At 37.5% G+C, this 18,751-nt stretch overlaps 1 long non-coding RNA gene across 1 annotated transcript; it reads right to left on the bottom strand.

Moving 5' to 3' along the window:
• Positions 1–10,989: 10,989 nt before the first annotated feature.
• Positions 10,990–13,665, bottom strand: LOC133524852 (uncharacterized). The gene is made up of 2 exons (XR_009800457.1): positions 11,896–13,665; positions 10,990–11,263 (listed from the first exon to the last, which is right to left on the bottom strand). It is a non-coding gene; the product is annotated as an uncharacterized LOC133524852 (long non-coding RNA).
• Between the last annotated feature and the right edge of the window lie 5,086 nt (positions 13,666–18,751).

Here is an 18,751-nt window from a genome sequence, read left to right as displayed (position 1 = left end):
TTTTTTTTTTTACGTTTTCCTTTAAAATTTAAAACACATATTTTCATGTGACCTCAAAACTATACAATAGATAAATTAGACCAAGTTATTTCATCGACAATGACACATTGATGCCTTGATTTAGCAATATTTCGGTAACGCCACCACATATCTGCGAGTTCCGCCAAGAGAGCAAAGATGCCGCAACGTTGGCTGTAATTTGCGTTAGTGAATATATTATAGAAAGTTTATAATGTGTAGATAAAATAGTGTATGTAACTGTACATAATTAGGCATTAAAACCCTCGTGTGATCCTTTTAAGAAACTCATTTCGTTCGTTTCTTAAACCCACACTCGTGTATTTTAATGCCTTTTACATATTATGTAGCAGTCACATAAACTACTATAAGAATCTTGTAAAGCGTGAACTTATTTCTAAAGCTTATACACAAGACTACATGAATGATAAAACAACGTGGGATTCATTGTGTTTCGAAATGATTAATTATTTATTATATTTGAATAATGATGATGAAATGGATATTCCAATGTATGTACTTCCTATGTTGTTTTTTTTTTCTTTTTATTAGTTTGACATTTAGAATTTAGTCTGGAAACATTCTAGACTAGTATTATTAATACAATTGTTTTTTTTAAATGTTTAACGATATTTTGTGAAATTCTTAGTATTAAATTTGATCCGTATTATATTTCAAAAGTATTATGGAATAATATTTACATCAATAAATTGCTCTGATAATTAACTTATGATAATTATAATTATGTAATACTGTCTTACTATTCATAAGTGCTTGTTGCTAGGCCTACATGAATAAAGTATATTTGAACTGAACTGATGTCGTGTTCCTGCCGGTTTGTACGGTTGCCAGAGCTCAACGAGGGTGTTAGGGTCAGTAATGCGCATGTAACACCACTGGAGTTGCTGGCGTCCATAGGCTACAAAAACTGCTAACCATGAGGCGGGCCGTATGGTTGTTTGCCACCGACGTAGTATAAAAAAAATATCATCCAAGTTTTGTTGCCGACTGTACTTGCTTCACTGAAAGTATCGTAGTCCTAGAGCTTGCAGTCTAAAAATCAGGTACCATATCGTCTTATTTTTAACTGACTTTCAAACTGGAGAAGGTCCTGAGTATGCCTGTTTTATAAGTTTATAAAACTTATGTTTTATGTTTTTAATCTGATAACATACCACAATTACTTTTACAAGCTTTTACTTACTTTCACCTGCCCCGTTGTCTGTCTGTAATGAAATCTTGCAAGTTAAATTTGCAAGATTTCATTTGCCATTTCCCGGTTTCCGATTGAGCTGAAATTTTGCATGCATGTATAAATCGGATGACAATGCAATATTATTATGACATAGAGCTGATCTGATAATAGAGACAGGAGGTAGCCATAGGAACTCAGTGATAAAACAAGGCAACCTAATTGTGTTTGGGGTTTTTAGAACTGTCTCGATGAGAATTAGTTAACTGTGGAATTTAAACCGCAGTCAGCGATAAAAGCTTGTACCAAAAATGAATTTTTTACCAAAAAATTATTTAACATAGGTATAGTCAGCATCAAATAGATACTGACGACCAATATCCATCGGACACATCCTTATTCCTATACTAACATATCTGCGCAGATAAAAAAAAGGTCTTGAACCAAGGAATATAATTTTTTTCAAGGTCTTTTTAATATCAATATAAGGAAACTCGAAAATGTCTTTATCCAATTTTTTTTTTCAAACGAAAACGTTCACAACGTTCAAGTTGATAAATAAGACTAAGTGCGGGTAGTTCGGTAAACTCGCGCGGCTAGATGTTGATGTCAACTTTACCCAGTCTTCTCCGAGACCACGGGGACAACGCATTCCTCGAAATTCCGGAGGTAAAACGCAATTAAGTCCCGTTTCTATAATTCAATAAATATAACAACCCTCGAATGAACCCATGGACCCGAGGAATCTTGTTTACAAAATAAACAAATCAGATTTATCCTGCTTCTTGACCTTTTACGTATAAAAGCGTATAACATGTACATTCTTTTCTTTACTGTAGCTACGCCTAATGCTATTTATCAATACCTACGCGATCAACTTACTGGGAATTTACGCAATAAGTTTATTTTACCCAAATAACACTACCTACTTATGTAGTTATACATAGACAGGGCACAGGGTGTTTGAAGGTTGATAAACAATCTGGATTAATTTAATCCTATCCAAATAAAATATAGGGAATTTACCGACGCCTGCTCTGAAACTATAATCTTTTTTAGCTTTCTAGGAAATTGTGATTGCAGTGTGATCAATCGGAACAAGAAAAAACGTTGAAAGAATGCATAATCTACCTTTCAGTACTGAAATTGATGAAAATTATATTGATATTGAATTTTTAACAATGGACTTCTAGACATTACTTCTTGGAGGATTTAATAATTGCGTCTTGTCTGTAATTTTCTCTATAAAACAGTCTGCCGATTTTTGCGGTAGAGGGGCACGGCAAGTATATAGTAAACGTCAATCCATACAATACATATGACAATTAGCCGAGGTTTTCGACACAAGGGTAATCTCTTAAAGGCGACTCCGCATTATTGAGATAGCAAGCAAGGTTGTATTTTAAGTATTACCAAAACACATTTGTTGTAGCTCAACTTATGGGGTCAGGTCAAATAATAATCCGAGATAATATGTACATACGCCATAGTTACGAGTACTTACCTATATTTTTATTTATTTCTAAAATTAATTAAATAAACTAGCTAGTCCATAAAACTAAACTACATGTATTCTAACACATAAATAAACTTATAAATAAAAAATGCTCCCCATGCCAGAAGACTGGCAGCGTTATCTCTTTGGATGGCCAGACTTATCCTCTGACCGAAGTAGCTGCCAGCCCTCTGGTCACCAGAGGCGCTCGAAAAAAAAATTATACTTTTATTTCATACATTAATATCATGTACATATATTAATATGCCTATTATTGATCTTATTCAACCTTATTGCACAGAAAAAAAAATACAGTTGGAAAAGGCGGATTTAATGCCACACGACATTCTCTACCGGACAACCTTTAGTCCTAACAGACATGGTTGGAGCGGGGTTATTTTTTTTATATTTTAGGACATTGAGGAGTTGTGGGTACTTAGACAACGATATCCCTATGTAATAGGTATATAAAGAATTTATGAATACATAAATACATAGATTGTCCCGGTCAGCCGAATATTATCAGCGACTGTGCCTTAACCTATTAATTGAATAACCCATTTTCATTGCTCCCGGCTCTCCCAAGTGTACATTAAAATATTCGCATCTGATAACAATATGCCGACAATTGTCACCAAAGCCTCGATCTATATATTTACACAAGAAATGGTGAGTCCAATTCACAATCGAACCAACGAATCCGTACTCTGCCCCACCACGCATAACGACGAGCGGGATGTCGCTATAATACGTGCATAGCGTTGTCGCGCTCAGTGAATCGGATGCAGTGTGCCATGGGCCTAAGAGTTATACGAACCCACCGCCTGACACAGCACTGATCTTCCGATGAGACTATCCGGTGAATCACGACAGGTAACAAAAATAATCAACAAAATATTTTTTTGGCAAAAATTTCATCCACGGGCAACTAATACTCATCGAGCTAATTCTAAAAACCCCAAACACAATTAGGTTGCGTTGTTTTATCACAGAGTTCCTAAGTCCACCTCTTGTTTCCATCATCAGATCAGCTCGATGGTACCATAATATTGCATTGTCACCCGACTTACATATTTATGCAAATTTTCAGCTCAATCGGAAACCGGGAAGTGGATCAAATTTAACGGCGACGACAACGGGACATGTGAAACTAAATAGTGAGAATGTGAGAATGAATGTAATGTGTGAGATGTTTTAAGCAGCATCCTGGTAACGACACTTGCGTTCGTGGCTGTATAGCCCTATGCGAGAGAGGATCCCACGTCCACACACGCGGCAGGTGTATGCTTGCCCAGGTGGGCGAGGGTTGGAGGCCTGCTTGTGGCGCCTCATGCGTTTCTCTTTTAAAGAGGTAAACCAGGCATCGTCGTGTTTGGATTGACCATCATGAATAGCACGACGCCATACGGGTCGGTCTTCGGCCAGTTTTTGCCATTGGTTACATGAGATATTAAAAGCAACCATATCACGCTTGACGCAATCTTTGCAGCGCAGCATTGGCCGCCCGACCAGTCTTTTTGCGTCTGCAACCTCCCCTAGCAGGATTTGACGTGGTAAACGAGTCCGTTCCATTCGATACACATGCCCAAGCCACCTCAGTCGTCTCTTCTTTAGTATGGCTGTGAAACTATGGAGCTGTGCCTCGCTTAGAACAGACTCATTTGTCACGCGTTCCTTCCATGTGATGCCAAGTATGCTCCGCAGACAGCGCATATGAAAGGAGTTCAGCCGGCGTTCTTGTTTTGCGTAAGTTGTCCAGGATTCCGCTCCGTACAGAAGAGTGCTTAGGACACACGCTTGGTAAATAAGCATTTTCGTTTTTACCGTAAGATGTTTGTTGTTCCAAGCCCTTGCACGGAGTCTCCCGAACGTAGTGGCCGCTTTGCCGATGCGGGAGTCGATCTCCACGTCGAGCGAGAGATTGCCTGACACAAGCGAAACTAAATAAAAGCTTGTAATAATTAATATAAAACATACAAAAGACAAAGATATTAATAAGTTAAAAATACATACTCGTATTCGCTATACATAGGTCCTCTGGTTCGCCTCCCCCTTCGACTAGTGCAGTAAGCCACTGAATTACACCCAGAGGCGTACGTTTACTCAATATTCTCATATTACGACGCCCTTAAGACTGTTTTCTATCTAAAGTAACTACATAAAACACTTAAGGTATCATATGACAGTATTTATTGTCACAATATCTCCAAAAACATTAGCTTGCTGTTGAAATTGATATAAAATGTTAAATTGGATATAATTATTCTATTATAGTGAGTAATAAGTAAAAGCGGCATATAAACTTAAAAACCTGATCTGGATTTAATATTGATTTGATTGTATTAATAAGATATTTTTGTATATGTTCATACTTTTGCAAAGTAAAGTTTGCAATAATAAAAAAAAACAGCACTAGTTCCCTACATTTCACTAAAGGAGAATGGGCAATTTGTCCCATGGATGTATACTGTTGAGACATATCTCGTTTGAAAGGGGTTACTCTTAGCATTATTTTATTGTATGACACCAACTTTGGATAACGTGCAGGGACTGAGCAATTTAAAAAAAAGAGTGGCGAATATAAACTGTTGTTTTACAAAGTACTTGTTACGTAGCCGGTTGTTAGGTGTTTTGTATGAAAGAATATGAGAAATTCTAGATTTCTGTTTACCACTACTTACGTTTAAGTACGTACAGGGCTGGAATTAGTTGATATAACATATGCTTGAATTAAAAATACTGCTATTAAACACTGAAACTTGCTTGTATACTCAAGCCATATATATCATTTAAAAGACATTTTTATAAGGTATTTTAATATATATATACTTGCACTCAAATGCTTGCAGGGGCGGTAATAAAACGAGTTTTTTCGTTAATTAATTGTGGTAAATGCCGCTTTGTTTGTTCTACCTGGCACTAGATGGAGCCTTGGTAGCAGTTTGGGTAATTTTTACTATTGGTATATACAATTTAGTCATATCCTATTTGGAAGGTCTTCAATTAAGCATTAATTACTTATATGACACCAAAGACCGAAAGTGTCCAGGGAAGATGATATTAATAATTTTGATCATGCGCTGCGGCGTAAACTGGAACTAAAAAATGTCATTCATATAGAGTTACTTTTGTAACCATTTACATCACTTTGCATGCCTGAAATATAATGAAAAAGTAATTTATATATTTTTTTAAATTATTACTGCTCAATAAATGGCACTAAACTACTTAATTATGATTTTTCAAATCCTCTCTAGTACTGACATCTTGCGTGCAATAGGAGAACCGAATGAGCGGCAAATGCTGGATCCGTATAGTCGCTTATAAACGCTAAACATGTCACCGAAGAATAAGTTTGTTTAATTCGGAACTTTGACAATAAAACGAGTGGTTACCTTGAACTAGTAAGTTTCGTCTATTTATCTCTCTTGCTCTTACATATTCGAGTGATAAAGGTAGAAAAAGCATTACATTTTTTAAAGTTTGCGTTATGTCCCGCTAGAAACGTTATATAAACTTATTATTAAACATGAAATAAGATTCCTAAGCAATAAGTAGGTAAGTAAATGTATTTATGGAGTAGTTGGAGTACCATAATTAGCAGCAAGAAAATAAATCTAAGTTTATTTGTTACGATAAAATAAATCGTAAAAAGGTACTATGTACATACTTGTTTTGTCTCTCTGCAGGAAAATTGTGTAAAAGTGAAACATTTGAGATTGCGTCGCGGTTCAAAGCAACGTTTCCTTCGTTTGCCATATGAAGCAGGGTTAAATTGTGTAGTTTTAAGTTCTCATGTAAGTGAATTGTCAAATTCTTAGTGAGAATAAAGAATCTTAAACCTAAAATTAACGCAGTGAATACAATAAAAGCATCAGCGACTCTTAACTGCTTGCCAAGCTAAGATAGTAGCTGTATTTCGTTCCATTATATATACATATGAAATAAAAACTTTTGAATACATTTAACACCTTTATTTCATATAAATTGAAAAATAACTGACGGCATACATTTTCTTCACGGTCGCACAAATATTAGCAGGATGAGTCGACAAGTTAATTTAAAGCAAGCATTGGTGAATAGGTGCATCCAGATCCAGATAAGAGAATGCATGGTTATTGCGCCAATCTCGGACCATTTGCGATTGGTTTGCTAAGGGCACTGCTAGCTGGTGCGGATGCACAGAGCACTTATACATACCTTATTAAATAAAAACTTTTGAATACATTTAACATCTTTATTTCATATAAATTGAAAAATAAGTGACAGCATAGATTTTCTTCACGGTCGCACAAATATTATCAGGACGAGTCGACAAGTTACTTTAAAGCAAGCATTGGTGAATAGGTGCATCCAGATCCAGATAAGGGAATGCATGGTTATTGCGCCAATCTCGGACCATTTGCGATTAGTTTGCTAGCTGAAGCGGGTTAACGAAAAACAGTAACTGGCGACGCTAGCTGGCGCGGACGCGTGCGACGAATTTTACCTACAAAGGCACCCGCGCACGTGCACCCGCTCCGTGCACTCGCGCCAGCTAGCAAACGCCCTTAACCTTTTGAACGCCAAGAATACCTTAAGGCGTCGTAACTAGCTATGCTCAAAGCGTCATAAATACATTATAGCTGATATAGCCGCTGTCAGAGTAACCTTCACACTTTCAAGTAAGGTTTAGGGCATAGGGCGTCCGCAACGTCGCGCGTGTGCATGGAGCGGGCGTGCGGCTTAGAGCTCGTTCCCACTATGTCGGATGTCGTGGCGATTTTTAATCGTGTGTCGTTGCCGCTGTTCTCACTATGTCGGATGTCGGATCCGGATTTCAATCGGGTGTCGGCGGTACTGTTCCCACTAGTCGTCTGTCGTGCACGATCGCAGCTGGCGTGTATTTTTCGAGTGGGTAGCGAGGCTTAGTACAAGATGAACGTCGACGAAATGTTTGTGGTTTTGTATTATTTGCGAAAGAAACGATTAGAGGCAGTTAAAAAAAGGAGATATTGGGTACACCCAATTCTCAGGGAAAGATTTACCTTATGAATATTTCAGAATTTGATAGCTGAATTAAGAAGCGATCGCAACGACGCGGCAGCGACGCGCGGGTGTGTGAGGGGGTGCCGGTGTGCGGGCGAAATCGTTCCGACATCCGACAAAATGTGAACAGCGCTATATTCACTCGTACGCGAGCGAGACACGACACGATTTTTTTCCGGGCTGGGAGGGCTGGCAAAACGCACGACATTTTATGTCGTATCCGACACAAAATCGTTGTCGGACGAGTGTGAACAGCTTCATATAAAATGTTCTGCCAGTGGAACGTACGATTAAAAATCGCCACGACATCCGACATAGTGGGAACGAGCTCTTACAGTTTGAGCAACGCTAACTGGCGCGGACGCGTGCGACTGATTTTACTTACAAAGGCACCTGCGCGTGTTTGCCCGCTCCGTGCACTAGCGCCAGCTAGCAAACGCCCTTAACCTTTTGAACGTCAAGAACACCTAAAGGCGCCGTCACTAGACATGATTTAAGGGCCATGAACACATTAATGATTATAGCTGTTATAATCGCTGTCAAAGTCCCTAATGTAATACTCATGCACTTTCAAGCTCACTTGCGCCCGTGACCTTGGCATGTGAGTAACGTTTTTGTTATGGCGTTCAATGGGTAAAATATCAATGTCGTAATGCGTCGCTAGCGCGTTATTTTCGAATCGCACCCGTGCTCCCGTGTTGGACTGCACACGCGGTGTACACTTCTTGTTATTGTAACCGTTTGTGCGCCTAGATAACACAAGTACACATACACAACTCGCAAAATGCTCGCGTGCTCTTGTTTATATGTGAAGTACGTCTTCTAGGGCCGTGGATTGGACCCACGCGACCGGCGGGGCGGTGAGCGGCATACATTGGTCGCAATGCAAGCTGTAAAGCTAGTGCAGTGCATGAGGGACGCGCGGCTTTCTCTCACCACATCTTTAGGTGTTCTTGCCGTTCAAAAGGCTAAAAGCACCTAATGAGGTGGCTTTACATTAGCTAGATACCGGCCCACTCGCCGATCCGGTGTGCAGGCTAAGGAAATCGCTATGTAGGCCAATTAGAAAGTGCAACTGATATTAAACCAATTTTAGAATAATATTGGAATGATACCAGTTAGCTGTCATTCGTGTGTTCATTTCGCACTTATACGCATGTATTTGTGCGAGCGAGACGCCCGCAACTAACTGATATGATTCCAATATTACTCTAATATCGGTGTGCACGCCCCTTATTATTCATAAGCAAGGTAAGATTGAACCACTATAGAAGGCAGCGAAGAGGCCGGCAATGGAACTGGTAGCGTTTGATGGAGTCAGTTTTCTGTCAAATGCAAGTTCAAATTGGCCTGACTGTCTCACTCGCACACCGGAGTAGCGTTTCATATAAGCGTACTTTGTTATATCCAATCGACCCGCTCTATTCAGTAGGTTTCATTATCTCGATCCTTCAGTTAAGTAACAATCTCTTCAATCTGGTGGATCGAGATGGTGGATCCTACTGGACAGATGGAACCTATGGATAGGAAAACGTTATGCTCAACAATTTGGTAGCAGAAGCGATGTGATTTTTTAAAATCGCGACTGTGTCGTTGACATAATATATCTGAGGACGGGCCTTACGGGCAATAAGAATGGGGCCAGTACAGCGGTGTTACGCACACGAGTTTGAACCAATCGTGCAGTCTAACGCCACAAGTACCACAACGTGATTGGTTGATGAGTTCGCATTATGCACGCGATTGATCGCATCTAGTTGTGTTAGACAGCACGACTGGCTCGAATTTGTGAATGACACAACTGAACTAGCACTATCGTTATTGCCCCTAAGGTCTTAGATATATGGTAAGCGTCAGGATGGCGGTGGACCTCAGCGAATTTCAAAGAAATATTTATAAACATATTGTACCTTCTGTGTACCTCAGTGTACCTTTAATATAAACCAGTGTACCTTTCCCCAAAACGAGATATTTTACAAAACGGTCCACCCGCCAACCTGACGTCAGGATGGCGGGTGGACCTATGAAATCTTGCATTATACCGCACTAAAAGTATGCAGTTATATTGTGCATGAGCTTAGCCTAGCTTGTTTTGGGGAGAGGTACACCGGTTTCTATTTCTATTTACAGAGGTACACTAAACGTACAGTCACCATCATATATATCGGAGCGGCCAAGGTACCCACGAATATCTGAACATGCCTCTACTGTCAAGAGGTTAGTGTGCGTGTTTAGAGATCTTTGAGCACCTCGGCCACTCCGATATATCTGATGGCGACTGTACCATATAACTGCATACTTTTAGTGCGGTATAATGCAAGATTTCATAGGTCCAACCGCAATCCTGACGTCAGAATGGCGGGTGGACTTTTTCTTAAATATCTCGTTTTGGGTTAGGTACACAGAAGGTACAGTATGTTTATAAATACTTACTTACTGCTATGGCGCAGCGACCCGAAGTGGATCTTGGCCTCCGACACCAAAGACCGCCATGCTTCTCTGTCCAAAACCGTTTCCATCTAGTCGACGGCGCCGAGTTCGCTAAGGTCTTTTTGCATTTCATCTCTCCAGCGGGACCTACCTAGGACGTCTAGACGGTCTTCGGCCATTTGGAACTTCAGAGTACGCCCTCCAGGCTGCACGATCCTCACCCATCTGGACTACGTGCCTGAGTCATCGGAGTCTGGCAGCGCGAAAAATCCTAGGACTCACACGTGGAGAGGATGGAACCTGGAGACTCCACAGGAATCAGGAGATTGAAGATCTGGTGTCCGAGCCGGACGTCATTGGATGTTTATAAATATTTCTTTGAAATTCGCTGAGGTCCACCCGCCATCTAGACGCCAGATGTCAATGCCGAGTGCGACCGCCCTTAAAGCGGTGTATTATCTCTAGTCTCTCCAATATGTTCTCCTGGTGGGTCCACGGGGTTTATTTAGCGGGTCTACGTGTACCTAATTATTTTTACCATGGGCCGACCATGAACACGATTCTATTTTGAAAACGTTGCCCGCGTAGCTACTTCAGTCTTAGGCGGTATATACTCTACACCACCTTCACAAAAGATTGATATTTTAGGTAAAAACTCACATTTTGCTATATTTGTCCATAGTAAATACTAATTCAAAAACTACTGTAGGGCCTAAAATCTTCTGTGATAGTAATGTAGAAATAAATACTGTTGACAGGCGGTCAACGGTATTTAGTACAATAATTACACTGAAACAATTCGTATAGAATACAGAACCTATGAATAATATATATCTAGAGAATCTAACTTTAATGCAATAATATAATTGAACAAAAGAAATACATTAGTACGAGTAGTACGATCAACCTATATGTCTATTTTTAATAGTCTTAATGTTCGTGTATCGGTTCTGTATTCTATGGCCATTAATTATGCTTTATTTTTCAACTTTCTTTGACTACACACAAGTACACATTATATTTGCTTTTTTCTTGAACTTTATCTTGCCCATGTTCGATTCTTCTTATGTCGATGCATCCTCATTATTTCCGTATGGTTTCTGAAAATACAATAACAGTTTTTGTATTGTTTTCTAATACTTATGTTTGAAGTCGGTTTCCTATTTTTAAAAGAAGTTTTTTTTTCATGTAAGTACCGTCAAGTGGGGTAAATTAGAGCAGATGGGATACCTATCGACAATTATGTCAATAAACAGTTTTACGTTCCATCAAGAATTGAGAGGTTGCCTCAATTCCTCATGGAACCCATGATGTAAGCTAGACCTTTACACAAATATTCCTTAAACCTCGTTAAGCAAGTAGCTTCTTTACAAACATAACAAAGAAGACAAATCGTCTAGCGTGAAATACGCATCGTTAAAGAGTTATTTTCTGGTCCTGATCAGAAGTTCCACTTCTTCAAATAGCACTTTTTTGAATGGCAATGCCTGGTGGTCTGTTGATGAAACTAAAAAACGCCTATAAGATTTGGGGAGTTCCCTTAATTCCTCGTGGTTTTGTCAAAAATAGGACCATCTTGGAACTATATACCCACTTTCAAACGATAACTAATTTTCAACATTGGTTCAGAAAGTTTTTGAAGTCGGTTAAAAAGTAGTATCTTTACAATACTTTCCTTTTATTAAGAAGGGATGACTACTACAATTTGCTTACTAAGTAAGTACTTACTTACTATTAGTATCAGATTGGAGTCGACTCGAGAGTCGATAAAATGGGCGTCGCTACCCTTTCCGGGTGGGGGGATTTCACCGCATGAAAAAGAGACACATATAGTGAGTTCTTACTGTTCTACCAAACTACATATATAAAGTAGTCGTACTTTTTGAGTCAAATTAGTTTAATTCTAAAGGTGCGACGTAATGGCCTGAAGCCCGCTCTTAGCATACCTAGTTATACTATTTGATGGATATTGGTGTCAATTTATAATACGTTTAATTATTCATTGTCTTTACCTAATTATCTTTACCTTTTGCCGACCGGTTTGGCCTAGTGGGTAGTGACCCTGCCTATGAAGTATGAAGCCGATGGTCCCGAGTTTGAATCGCGTAAGGGCATTTCTTTGTGTGATGAATACAGATATTTGTTCCTAAGGCATGCGTGTTTTCTATGTATATACGTAAATATATATTTATCTAAATAAGTATGTTTAACGTCGCCTAGTACCCATAGTACAAGCTTTGATTAGTTTGGGGCCAATCTGTGTAAGATTGTCCCTACCTATTTATTTATTTATTACCTAACGTAACCTACATTAGGTAATGAAAGCATTTTATTTTTGTAAGGGTAACAGTTTTGTTGGGATATAAAATGGTTAATGATAAAAACTAATACTTTTACCAGCATTTTAACTTTATATTCATGCATTCGAAACCTATACATTTATGACAATAACTTTTGCAAGACGATAAGATTTTTTATTCACAATAACTTGTCCGTATTCGAACTGTCTGGCTACCCGGCTGGCCGTGGCTGTGTACCCGGATTTTATACTCTGAAACTGGAACTAGTGACAGATAAGAGTCGATTGATGTTTTTTTTAAAGACACTTATACTTAAATAGAATTACTTACCTATGTTTAATTAAAAGAAAGACTACTTATACATAATAATCCTTACAGTTTTAACCTATTTAACCTACCTACCTACCTACTTTTAATAGTAGCAGTTCGGTTCACTTAGTAGAAATACCTGTTCTAAGAATAATGAAAAAGAAAGAAGAGTAATAAAAATAAAGAATCTGGAAGTCGTTGAGGTGTTCCGTTCTTCATCAGCAATTCTACTTCAACAAATGTCACTTTATTGAGTAAAAATGCTTGTAATATTGATGAAAATCCTAAAATGACTATATGTATGCCTATCCTATACAATATGAGAAGCTCCTTCGGTTTCTCGTAGAACCTATCATCAGAACTGGGCCTTGACACAAATGTTCCTTAAAAGCCTTACATGCTATAAACGAAATAAAATAAAAAACACGCCTAAGGTAAAATACTTGTCGTTGAAGAGTTCCATTTTGCTCAATATCAGCAGTTTCACTTCATCAAATGTCACTCGTCAAATAAAAAAAACTTGATATGTTGACGAAAATCCTCAATTCCTCCCAATTGTGAATTCAAATCGATTTAAAATCCTCAATTCCTCATTGAATCCATCATCATAACTGGACCTTGACACAAATGTTTCCTAAGAACCTAGCTTGCTACAAACTTAACAAAGAATAAGAAAAGCGCGCGTTGAAGAGTTCCGTTCTGGTCAATATCACTAACTTGTTTAAATAAAAATGCTTGATATGTTGACGAGAATCCAAACATTACTGTATGTATTGTATGCCTATAAGATTTGAGGAATTTCTTCGATTTCTCATGGAACCCATCCTCAGAACTAGACCTTATGACACAAATGTCTTCAAGAACTTTACTTGCTACAAAATAAACAAATAAAACATATCGCGCGCGAATTGGCGAGTTCCATTTTGGCCAGCATCAGCTGTTGCATTTCGTCAAATGTCACTTTTTAATAAAAATGCTTGATATGTAAATAAAAATCCAGAAATTATAAGATGTCAGGAATTCCCTCGATTATTTATGAAACCCATCATCAGAACTGAACATTGATATAAATACACCTTAAGAACGTTACTCGCTACAAGCTTAATAAAGAATACAAAACGCGTGCGTTAAAAAGTTCCGTTCTGGACAACATCAGCAGTTCCACTTGATCAAATATAACTTTTTTTTAATAAAACACCTAGAAATATTGATGAAAAAAAAAACTATATGTATTTCTATAAGGTTTGAGGTGTCCATCATCAGACCTAGACACTAGACACTGGTGTCTAGCACAGATATTTCTTAAGAACCTTACTTTCTACAAACTTAAAAGTTCCGAGGAATTGTTCGGATTAATCTCTGCCGCCTCTTTCCGTCACCGCTTTACGCTACATCATTTATATCTTCACCACTTAGATGGTTGGCAGTCCACAACTGTGCATTTCTCTAGAAACTTCCTGCCTCATACAGCTAAACTATGAAATGATCTGTCGCATGCGGTATTTCCGGCCCAATACGATCTTTCAAACTTTAACCGCACTTACAATCCCTATGGTGTAACAGATGTCCATGGCCAGCGGTAATTGCTTACCATCAGTTGATTCGTCTGCTAGTTTGCCTCTTATATCACAACAAACAAAAAAAGAAAAAATCTCACGCGTTGAAGAGTTCCGTTTTAGTCAACATCACTAGTTCCACTTCATCAAATGCCACTAATGTGAATAAAAAAAGCTAAAGATATTGATGAAAATCCAAAATGACTATATGCCTATAAGAATTGAGGAGAATGAGGAGTTCCCTCGCTTTCTCATGAAACACATCATCAGAACTGTACTTCGACAAAAATGTTTCTTGAGAACCTTACTCGCTACAAACTTAACAACGAAGAAAAATTGCGCGCGTTGGAGTTCCGTTTTGGTCAACATCAGTAGTTCCACATCATCAAATGTCACTTTTGTGAATAAGACTTGATAATATGTTGATGAAAATCCAATAAGTACTATATATATACCTATAACATTTAAGAAATTCCCTCGATTCTTCATGGGACCCATCATCAGACCTTTACCTTGACACGAATGTTCCTAAAAACCTTAGTACTTAAAACTTACTTGCTACAAACTTAACTAATAAAACAAATCGCGCGCGAGTTGGCGAGTTCCATTCTGGTCAACATCAGCTGTTACACTTAGTCAAATGACAATTTTTTAATAAAAATGCTTGATATGTAAATAAAATCCCAGAAATTATTACATGTATGCCTATAAGATTTTAGGAATTCCCTCGATTCTTCATGAAACCCATCATCAGAACTGTACTTTGACAAAAATGTTTCTTAAGAACCTTACTTGCTACAAACTTAACGAAGAAAAATTGCACGCGTTGGAGTTCCGTTCTGGTCAACATCAGTAGTTCCACATCATCATATGTCACTTTTGTGAATAAAAGTTGATAATATGTTGATGAAAATCCAATAAGTACTACATATATGCCTATAGCATTTAAGAAATTCCCTCGATTCTTCATGGGACCCATCATCAGACCTTTACCTTGACACAAATGTTCCTATAAACCTTAATACTTAAAACTTACTTGCTACAAACTTAACTAATAAAACAAATCGCGAGCGAGTTGGTGAGTTCCATTCTGGTCAACATCAGCTGTTACTTTTAGTCAAATGACACTTTTTTAATAATAATGCTTGATATGTAAATAAAATCCCAGAAATTATTACATGTATGCCTAAAAGATTTTAGGAATTCCCTCGATTCTTCATGAAACCCATCATCAGAACTGGACATTGATGTATTAAGTACACCTTAAGAACCTTACTCACTACAAGCTTAATAAAGAATACAAAACGTGTGCGTTGAAAAGTTCCGTTCTGGAACATATCAGCAGTTCCACTTGATTAAATGTAGCTTTTTTTTTAATAAAACGCCTAAAGATATTGATGTAAATCCAAAAAAAACTATATGTATTTCTATAAGGTTTGAGGTATCTATCAGACCTGGATCTAGACACAGATGTTTTTTAACAACCTTACTTTCTACAAACTTATCAGGACAAATCTATTACGGCGAGTGTTCCATCGAATTGCTCGGATTAATCCTTGCCGCCTCTTTTCGTCATCGCTCTACGCTACAACATTTTTATTTTCACCACTTAGATGGTTGGCAGTCCTCAACTGTGCATTTCTCTAGAAACTGCCTGCCTCATACAGCTAAACTATGAAATGATCTGTTGCCTGCGGTATTTCCGGACCAATACGATATTTAAAACTTTAAGAAAACAGCGTATTCCAATCTTAAAGGCCAGCACCGAACTTACAACCCCTATGGTTTAGCAGGTGTCCATGGGCGGCGGTAATCGCTTACCATCAGGTGTGACGTCTGCTCGTTTGCCTCTTATATCATAAAAAAAACAAAGAAGAAAAATCTCGCGCGTTCAAGAGTTCCGTTTTGGTCAACATCAGTAGTTCCACTTCATTAAATGCCACTAGTGGGAATGAAAAAGCTTAAGGTATTGATGAAAATCCAAAATGACTATATGCCTATAAGATTTGAGGTGTTCCCTCGCTTCCTCATGGAACCCATCGTCAGACCTTTACCTTGACACAAAGGTTCCTAAAAACCTTGGTACTTGAAACTTACTCGCTACAAACTTAACAAAGAAGACAAATCACGCGCGTGGAAGAGTTCCGTTTCTGATCAACATCAGCAGTTCCACTTCACCAAATGTACTTACTTACCACACATTTATTTGAAACAGTACCTAGGTACTCCATTTTGATGCCGCCAGCTTGAAACTTCAATGGCCTCAGTGTCCGATGAACAACTTAAAAATGCTGAAAGTAATAACAATTATAATAAGTTGGGGAGTAGCGACCTTACACACCCGAGTGCTCCTGGGGAGTTCTGTTACCGGACATACAATAATAATAACAATAAATAAATATTATAGGGACATTCTTACACAAATTAACTGAGTCCCACGGCAAGCCGAGAAGGCTTGTTTTGTGGGTACTCATACAACGACATAATAATATATAATATACAAATACTTAAATACATAGAAAACATCCATGACTCAGGAACAAATATCTGTGCTCATCACACAAATAAATGCCCTTACCGGGATTCAAACCCAGGATCATCGACTTACTAGGCCAAACCGGTCGTGAAAAAAAGAGCAAAAAAAAAGAAAAATATGTCAAAAGAAAATGCGATTTGGAAACGTTATTCGCCACTTAATATATATCTGGTTCACAGCATTTATTTGGTGCTGATATAATGCCTGCAATATTACCCGAGTACATTAAAATATGAATAAATTATCATAAATTCAAAAGATGGTCCCTATAACAGTTCATTTTTACATGGAAAAATGGCTTTCATATAAAATGTTTGTCAGACATATTTTTGGAAGTATAGTACAATCATTAACTTAGAAATATAGGTAACATTTCACGAATAAAAATACGGTAACACATATTTTTAATTATTTTTTTAACTTATCCTACGCAAAATAGAATTGGAGAAACTGACATAGGGACTATCATTCGACACGACACGTATAGTAAAGTATGAATCCGCTCTAAGTCCCCTTACATAGACAGTGGGAAGTAAAATAATTCTTGTTCTGAAAACAATAAAATGTAAAATGATTAGGTAGGACAATCCAAACTTCTAAGGTCGCGTAGATCAGAAGTAGATATGAATTTGTTCGACAATACGATAGGAAACTTTTCAGCATTTACATAGGCGCATTTTTTTCTGGAATACTATCTAAATTGCACTTTGTATATATGCTACATTTTTTATATAATTTGGAGCCTTTATTTTCCATGGAGTCGAACGCTATATAGCAGCTATACGAGAAAAAATAATACTTTGATCTTACCTACCCCATGAATAGTGAAGATCATCAAGGAGCATACTCTCTGAGATCAATGGAATGGAGTGCCTTTCGATTGGAGAAAATTATAGCGTATTAGAAATATACTATTTTGTAATTACAATGTTGAATATTTTAAATTGCGTGTTTTGACAATTATTGTTGACAATATTACATTCAGAGTCATCTTGACATAACTTTAGAAATCCATAAACTAGTCTATACTTTTTAAAATGATGGAGTAAGACTGACGAGATTACCGCGATGTATAAATGTTTTACGTCAAGTAGAATTTTGCTTTAGAGCGACATCTGGCGTTGAGTAGAAAAGTTAAGGCGTAATTAACTACAATTAATTAACTCATTAAATGGTTTTATTTTGGTCCCTGCAACGATTTGACCCCAGTTATATTATACGAAAAATAGCTTATAAAAATACTTTTCACATGATATACATGGCATTTGTATACACTCTTATTTCGCTGTGTATCAAGTAATTTTTAGAATGACGATTTTTTAAAACTGTTCATTGTGTCCCTTTAAATACTTTATCATTGGTGTTGATACAAAAAACATAAAGCATTTTTTATATTCTTTCGAATAAAATACGCTAAAACTTTTTATATCCCGCGTATAAGGAAATATAACTGCTTATATGCGCAACTTCTTTTTTTATATAGCTCGGTCCCTGCAAGTGGTCCAAGGTTGGTGCCATACAATAAAATAATACTACGATTAAGAGCTTTAAAACGACATATGTCTCAACAGTATACATCCATGGGACACTCCCCATACAAAAGTGCCCATTGTCCTTTACTGAAAACTAAATTATTGAAATGTAGACAGCTACGAAAAACATACCTATCAAAAATGCAGTGTATATAAAAACATCAATAATAAGTAATTTATTTTGCCTATACTTACCTCTTTTCGGGTGCCTAAGGTTTTTCAAGTTTTACTTGTAACTAAGCTATAGCTATTATGACGTAAGTATATTAGGTAAATCTGATTAAAGTATCGCAAATATTTAGTTTTTAAATAAAGCTTTAAACATAATGAAGTCAATGGCTGTAAAATGATTATT

Source organism: Cydia pomonella, chromosome 14 (genome assembly GCF_033807575.1).
Source record: "Cydia pomonella isolate Wapato2018A chromosome 14, ilCydPomo1, whole genome shotgun sequence".
NCBI lineage: Eukaryota > Metazoa > Arthropoda > Insecta > Lepidoptera > Tortricidae > Cydia > Cydia pomonella.
This window is presented reverse-complemented; position numbering and strand designations above follow the sequence as displayed.